This window comes from Lolium rigidum, chromosome 6, assembly GCF_022539505.1.
Source record: "Lolium rigidum isolate FL_2022 chromosome 6, APGP_CSIRO_Lrig_0.1, whole genome shotgun sequence".
In the NCBI taxonomy this organism is placed as follows: domain Eukaryota; kingdom Viridiplantae; phylum Streptophyta; class Magnoliopsida; order Poales; family Poaceae; genus Lolium; species Lolium rigidum.
This window is the reverse complement of record NC_061513.1, coordinates 187,197,251-187,205,087: the sequence shown is the minus strand read 5'-3', so window position 1 is coordinate 187,205,087 and position 7,837 is coordinate 187,197,251. Positions and strand designations below refer to the sequence as shown.

Genomic DNA, 7,837 nt, shown 5'->3' with positions numbered 1-7,837 from the left:
GTTGGGCCGCGCCGTCGTCGTCGTAGAACGCCATCTTGGGAGTAGAGGGAGAGTGGAGGGAGAGTGGAGCACGGGGTACGCCTCGCGGTGATCGGACCGGCGTATATAGGCGTGGCCGGCGCGGGGATTAAATGCCGCGTGGAATGCGACGCATCCGCGGCGAGCCGGCCGGCGGCGCCTTTAGTGCGCGCGGAAGACGATGCGTGCGCGGAAGACGACGACATTAACTCGCCGCGTGGCCGGCGAATGCGGACCGGCGGCGAGGCTTTTGCGACGCGCGGAAGACGATGCGATGAGGACGACGATCGGTTTCTCTCGCCGACAAGTTGGGCCACCAGATGCGCGGGAAGTTGCCTCGCCGTTTCGCGCGCTTTTGTTTCGTCCGGAGTCCCCGAGCGCTCCCCGGGGGGCCGGGGATGGCGTGGGATCGCCGGATGGATTTAGGCCCAAATCCGGACGAAAACGAGGAACCGGGGGCGCGACTGGGCCGAATTACGCCGTCCGGATGGAAAAAACGCTCGCCGGGGGCCTGTTCGGGGGACGAGTGGAGATGCTCTAAAAAGTGCTCGGAGGCTGGTTTGCTCGGTTGAGCACTTGAATTCTGGCCGTCTGATTGGGTTGGATCACGCCCGCGTCCCGCGTCTGTTCCAGAGAGATTTCCACCTGAGCGACCCACTTCTCCTTCGTCCCGTTCCCCATTCCCCTTCGATGACCGACCTAGGCTGCAGCCGGCGGCATGCCGCTACGCCGCTCGCGTTCGCAACCGGTCGGCTCCTCTTCTTCCTCAAGCCAACCCATCTGCTCTCCTCCCACGCACCTCCATCGTCTCACTGCCTGACTGCCCCCACCCGTAGGGCACCCTCCGCCCCATCGCGCCCTTGCCCTCCGACGGCGAGGACTTGGGCGCCGCTGGGGACGCCGCTTCCTCCGGGAGGAGCCACAGCCAGAAGATGCGGGAGGCCAGCCGCGTCTGTAGTGGGGCATGGATCTGGGTTCCATGGCTGTCGCTCCCCTAGTTTCTGTCGATGTTCCCCTTATCCCCTAGGCTTCCGCCGTTGCGCCCCCGAGCTTCTAGCGGCGACGCCCCCTTATGCTCCCATGAGCGCCTTCCATGTAATGGCGACTCTGGCGGAGGCAACTACGCCTAGCACAGGAGCCAATTGAATCTGAACATCACTAGTCAACAACCATCTTCAGGTAAGTTAATGCAACACCAAAGAACTGGTGCCTGGTGCCTGAATCACGGGATGGCTTGGATCTTAGAGACATGTTCTGAATGCTGGCTGAAAACCATCAGATTGTAGTCAATTTAACAGTATACAGTGTCAAGAAAAATCACTCATTCGTTTTCTTCATGTTTCCATTTGTATGATTCAATCTTAGTACTAGTAGATTTCAGAGTAATGCATAGGTTCTGCAGAACGGTTGTTGTTATTGCAGCTGGTTGGATTCAACAATTTGAATTTTCTTTCTTGTCCAGGCTCGGCTGAAGGCAATCAGGGATGGCTTTTACAAGGTACATGCCTAATGTTGGGACTATAACGCGTGTCCAGATGAATTTCTCGTTTGCAGAATATTTAAATTGGATAAGTAGTCAAACTGACTTGCTCAATGTTCGGTTATTGATACACAGAGGAGAATGACTAGATCATGTGCTCGTGCGTAACAGAGCTAAGCTGTGCATTAAAGAAATTTTTCTTTCTGTTTGCTCACCTGGTGATGAGGTAAAGTTATGATCTATTTATACCGCAATTTTTAGGAGAAGTATGTTTTGTACTTGCTTACGTTAATTTTATATATCCATGAAAGTAGCAGCACCAAATGCTTGATTTTTGTTTTGAATTGCAAATATTTAAAGCTTAATCTGGAGCAAACAAGCCTCATAGTTATAGCATCTTATTATTCTTACCTCTAAAATCTAGCGCTGCTAAGTTCATTGATGGCAGCTAATTAATCGGATGAGGTGTAGATAGATTCTTTCTGGAATGTGTGCTGGAGCAAACAAGCCTCATAGTTATAGCATCTTATTATTCTTACCTCTAGAATCTAGCGCTGCTAAGTTCATTGATGGCAGCTAATTAATCGGATGAGGTGTAGATAGATTCTTTCTGGAATGTGTGCGCCATGCACCTAACTGCACATCTAGGCTGGTTATGCTCGTCCTGATTCTGCTTCTCAAGTTAATTGATCATGTATGCAATGTCTGTTCCCACTTGCATGTAGCAAGAAAAGGATCAGCCACCAGGTATCCATACAATACGTATATATACTCGATCAATTGTCTCCAATTTATCATGATAGTTAGGTTGGTCAAGTTGCTTTGTAGATTTTATTTAAGTTCATTTTTACATATAACTAAGTTTTCTTGCCACTTAAATTGCTTCAACCATTTTAGCTAAGCTGGTTATATAGCCGTTTTATATGTTCTTTGCACACTAGTTATATAATTAAGATATTGTATGCCATCATAGTTAAATTGATTTCAGTATAGATAATTTGTTCTTTCAGCATAGACAAGTTGTTTTTGTCTACATAACAAAGTGGCTTTTTGGAGTGTGTTTCTAAGATTATTTTGGTATAGAAATGAATTGTTTTGTCTCCATTGCTAAATTACTACTAACTAAGTTTATTTACATAGTTTTGGGGAGTTTTAGTGTTAAAAACTTAGTTTTTGTGGACTGAGGCTTAATTAAGATTTTGTTTTTGTTATCATAGTTAAGTTGTTTTTAGCATGCAATTAAATTGTTTTTGCAGTTAATATGAGTTGTTATTATCTACATAATTGTGTATTTTGCATTCATGTTTACATACAACTAACTTGTTTTGTTTCCATAGGTAAAATGACACCATCTTAAGTAAGTTGGTTTCATAGCTTGTCTTTAGGGGTTAGTTTTAGACCCTGATTTTTCGTGGGGTGTGGGGGGCTAATATAAGGTGATGTTGTTTGTCACATTTAATTAAGTTATTTTTTAGGTTACAGTTAAGTTCGTTTTGAACATAATTAAATTGTTTTATCAACATGCCTTAGCGTTATTTAACTAAGTTGTATTTTTAACCTAACCAAGTTGTACAAGCAATGTCCGAAGTTGCATAGTGATTTAATTAAGTTTCTTTTATCAATATGCTTTAGTTGTTTCCATCATCTAACTAAGTTGTATTTTATCACCTAACCAGTTGTACAAGAAATGCCGTAAGTTGCATAGTGGTTTAGTAAAGTTGCTTCATTAACATGTTTTAGTTATTTCCATCATCTAACTAAGATGTGTTTTATTACCCAACCAAGTTGGTGTATATGCAATGTCTTAAGTTGCATAGTAGATTTAATTAAGTTGATTTTATCAACATGCTTAACTTGTTTCCGTCTTATAACTAAGTTGTATTTCATCACCTAATCAATTTGTTGTACAATCAATGTTCTAAGTTGCTTCATCAACATGCTTTAGTTGTTTCCATCATCTAACTAAGATGTGTTTTATTACCTATCCAAGTTGGTGTATATGCAATGTCGTAAGTTGCGTAGTAGATTTAATTAAGTTGCTTTTATCAACATCCTTAACTTGTTTCCGTCGTCTAACTAAGTTGTATTTCATCACCTAATCAATTTGTTGTACAAGCAATGTCCTAAGTTGCATAGTGATTTAATAAAGTTGCATTATCAACATGCTTAGTTGTTTCCATCATTAACTAAGTTGTGTTTTAATATTTAACCTTGGTGTACAAGCAATGTCTTAAATTGCATAGTGACTTCATTAAGCACATGCAGCGTTGCTAGGCAGAATCATGCATGCCTTTGCGCCAATGGATATTGCTAAATCAAACCAACTCACAGCCACCCACTCATCTTCTTAACATTTGTTACGTGTTGAATGAAATGCTGATATTTCTTGATAGCAAATTGGATGTTTTTGTCTGAAAGTAGGTGCGCTTGAACATATAAATTCCTGTGAAGTATTATTAGTAGTACCTAACAATTCTCCTCAACATCCAGAGAGTTGTCTAATTTTGGTGCTAACTTGCATACTAGGTGTTGTTTAAGTTGCTCCACACTGAGCCTCTCAAAGATCTGAATGTTCTTTTGCTAAGTTGCTTTTCCATACAATACTTTCTTTCAGACATTAGCTAAGTTAATTACACATTCGTATTTTCCCAACATCAGAATGAGCATGTTTCGATCCTCAATTTCGGTTGCACCTCACCGTCATGATCGTACATGATTGCACATCCAAATATAATCATCTTTAAATATTCATGTTGCTAGACTAATGAGCAACTTATGCAACTTATGTAGCGAAGTTAGCAAACCTACTTGGTTTTGGGCCATGGTAGGCAACGACTTCATAGAAGAAAGAAAACAACTTTTAGTGGCAAATAAAAGTAGAACTGTACTAAATTTTGCTATTTGTTTCCGCAGGTTCTAGAACGCAACAAATGTAGAGGCAATCGACAAGCAATATTATTTCTATGCATAAAGAAACTTCTGCTTTCCTAGTAGTACTGAGGATTCTTAGTTTGCTTTCTTTCAGGATGTTGAGCGAAGAAAAAAAAAACATCAAATTGTGGAAGTAGGTACAATATGGAGCAAACTCCAGTTCCAGGATGTCCTATGTTGTATTCACCTAATTATTGCTTCTATGGTCTCCTTAAAGAAAATCAGGAAACAAGTATTGAAAGTCTTATTATGATCCAGGCAGCACTCATCAAGAGATAGCAGTTTGTTATTTTTGGGGTTCATCTTGTTTTTCTGCTTTTTTTGGAGGTTGCAAGTGCCACATGATGGCACGCAGGTTTGTTTTGGCTTTGGGACCAGTATTTTGTACGGTACTGGCATAGGGATCAGGCCTGGGGGCACGCAGGCTTTGATGCACAGACACTGCTGGGTGTGCGTGATCGCTATCTCGTGCAGTGGACTCCGGCTCGGAGGTGGTCTGCTCGGTTAAGGGCATCTCCAACCGGGCGACCCAAACGGACGCGCTGGGCCGTCCGTTTTGGGCCGTTTGCGTGCCCGAGCGGACGCGCGGACGGAGCCCCGCGTCCGCGCGTCCGTTTGGGTCGCGTCCTGCGCCCAACGCAGCGGCCACCCATTTGGCCATTTGGCCATTTGGCCTATTTCTTTGGAAAATAGGTCCTCCGGCCACGCATTCACTTTGATATATAATAATATCTCGTAAACATAAAATAATATATAGGAAACATAAAATATTATCAAATACCATACAATATTATCAAATGTACCATGATAAATCAAATAAAATGTGTCATAGTTTGAGAAAAATATAAAAATTGCAATTGAGATTGTCTAACTCAATTTGGGCGCTCGAGGATCTCCTTCGTCTCTTCTCGAACCAAGCTCTCTTTGCCTCGCTCATGTTGGTCAAGTCGGCGTTCATGATGAGGTTGTCCTCGGCTTGGCGTTTGAGCTCAACTTCCTTCGCCTTCAGCTCCACCTCTTTGGCCCTTGCCATTGCTATGAGCTCAAGTTCTCTCTCTTTGAGCTCAAGTTCTTTAGCTTTGGTCTTCGCCTTGACCTCTTCAATCTCAAGCTTCTTCTGCTCGGACATCAAAGAATTTCTTCCTCGTCCTCTTCTTTCTCCCGGCGCCTCCTCTCATCCCTCTTGTCCGTGGACACCTCTCCGTCCGCATGCATCTCCTTCAAAGTGCCATACAATAGCATGGACGACGCATCACGCTTCATGTCGGCTTTGGTTGACTTGTGGCCGCGTGGACGACTTGCACGAGAAGCGGAGCTGCCGCAAGGCTGCCCACCATCAAGGTCAATGACCGTGGCATCTTTGGCGGGATTGTTGCCGGTCAAGGTCGCCATGTAGCCCTCGTACCCCTCCCGGAACTTGGGGGTGCCGTGGAGTTCCTTCCAACAATGAGGGAAGGCAAAGGTCTTCTCTCCATTGTTGGCTTTGTAGAATTCCAAAGCTCGCCACACCTAGAGCAAAGCGAGACAACAACGATAAACAAATGTGCAAACATCGGATGAATAAGTTGAGGTTATGAATCATACCAAGTCCTTCACACCCATGCCACTAACGGGGAGCCGCCTCGCGTGCTCATACGCCGCCCGGAACTTGTTGCACTCCGTTTGAATTGCTCCCCACCTCTTTTGGAGCGATATTTCGCTGCGGTCGCTCTCAAATGGCTCCTGTCCATATTTGCGATGTTCATGGAAGTATTCATAGATCCGGCGCCGAATGCGGACCCCTTCGCTCGGCACCCGTCAACGCATCTTGCCCGATGGTCAACCATCCATCGACGAGCACCTTGTCCTCCTTCTCCGTGTAGTTGGCGGTTCGTTTGCTTACCCGGCGACCTCGAGCTTGTGCAGCTGCGGCTTGTGTGAGGCCCTCACCGAACAACGGCTCCTCCTCAATGTTTATGCCTGCCGGGACGGCGCGTTGTGCCCTCCCGTGTGTCAATGGGAGGTGGCTGGGGAGCCTCGCCGTGTCGAAGGATATGGAAGGGTCGTCGGCATTGTCCGCGCGAAAGACGGAGGGGCCCGCACGGCGGACGGTGCCGCGCGCGCGCGGCCGACATATCGTCGAACGGGTTGCGTGCACCGGACGTCGCAGCCGGCTCCCGTGTTCTTCGGGCCTTTGGAGTTCGCCGGCGCACGGTTCGGGTCAATGGACGAAGGTGACGGCCCCGTCATGGACTCGCCCACCTCCGGTGACCCATCCCGTGACCGGTACGCACGCCGCCCATGCGCCCCCATTTCGTGCCCAAATAGGGCGGTCGGCGGGGCAGTTGACCTTGGAGGAAGGGGCCGGGTCACGGAGGAGGCCGAGCTCCCCACCGAGGCCGCGCCGGTGCCGGGGATGATCATGTGCCGGCCGAGCGGCCGGGTGGCCGTAAAATAGCATGGCCTCGCTCGCTCTTGAAGGAGACCGCTCTTCGCCTCCGTCCGGAGTTGGAGAAGCCGCTCCGCCGCCCGCCGCCGCTCCGGCTCGGCAGCGGTTTCCCTCTTCCGTTGGTCCGGCGCCCTGCGCCGGTCGCCCCTCTTCCTCGCTCTCGAGCTTCCTCTGCTCCGGGGTGAGCTCGGCCTTCGCCTTCTTCGTCGGCGGCCCGGGGGGGAGCTCGGCCACCGCCAGTTCAGGAGCCGCCTCCACGGCAGGAGCGGCAACGGCCGCGGGTGCCTCCTCTTCGATGGTGGCGGTGGTGTCGGGGGCGGTGGCGGCGGCAGTCGCTTCGTCGGCCATCTCTAGGTTTTGGGAGTGCAGTGGAGTGTTTTCTGTTTTGGGAGGCGAGACGGGCGGGCCGGGGCGGACAAGGGAGGACGCGAGCGACCGGCCTTTCGCGTCCGCGGCCACGCAAACTCGTCCAAGATTTGGGCCGGGTTTGGGTCGTCCCGGACGCCGCGGCCATCCGTTTTAGGGATGGGTCCGCGCGCTGGGCCGCGGTTTTGTCCGTTTCGACCCATCCGGACGCGCGGGCGCGGGATGGGTCGCCCGGTTGGAGATGCCCTAAGCACTCGATTCTTGGGTCATGATGGCTTTCCTTAAATAGAATCATGCGGGATTAGACTTTCCGTTTTTAGGTGAGGGCTGGGTTGGACTAACCAGCACCCGAGTGCTTCCTAGTCGCGTCCTTTGATTTATTTCTCGCGTAAGTCGCATCCCAAACCGTCCCCAACGCCCCCTAAACGCTGGCCCAAACTTTAAAATACTCACTTTTTTGTATTTTTATTTCAATAAAGAGGAGAAATATTCCACAAACTAATACATAATTAGGTATGTGGTTTACACGAGATATAATTTTAAACATGGTTTTCCACAAACTAATACATAGTTTCAACTATGATTGACACAAATATAAAACATGCAAAAAACTA

At 47.8% G+C, this 7,837-nt stretch overlaps 1 long non-coding RNA gene across 1 annotated transcript; it reads left to right on the top strand.

Annotated features, from left to right (window-relative positions):
* Window positions 1–561: 561 nt before the first annotated feature.
* On the top strand, window positions 562–4,718 carry LOC124659306. Its single transcript, XR_006989534.1, has 3 exons — window positions 562–1,197; window positions 1,481–1,516; window positions 1,634–4,718. It is a non-coding gene; the product is annotated as an uncharacterized LOC124659306 (long non-coding RNA).
* The last annotated feature ends 3,119 nt before the right edge of the window (window positions 4,719–7,837 follow it).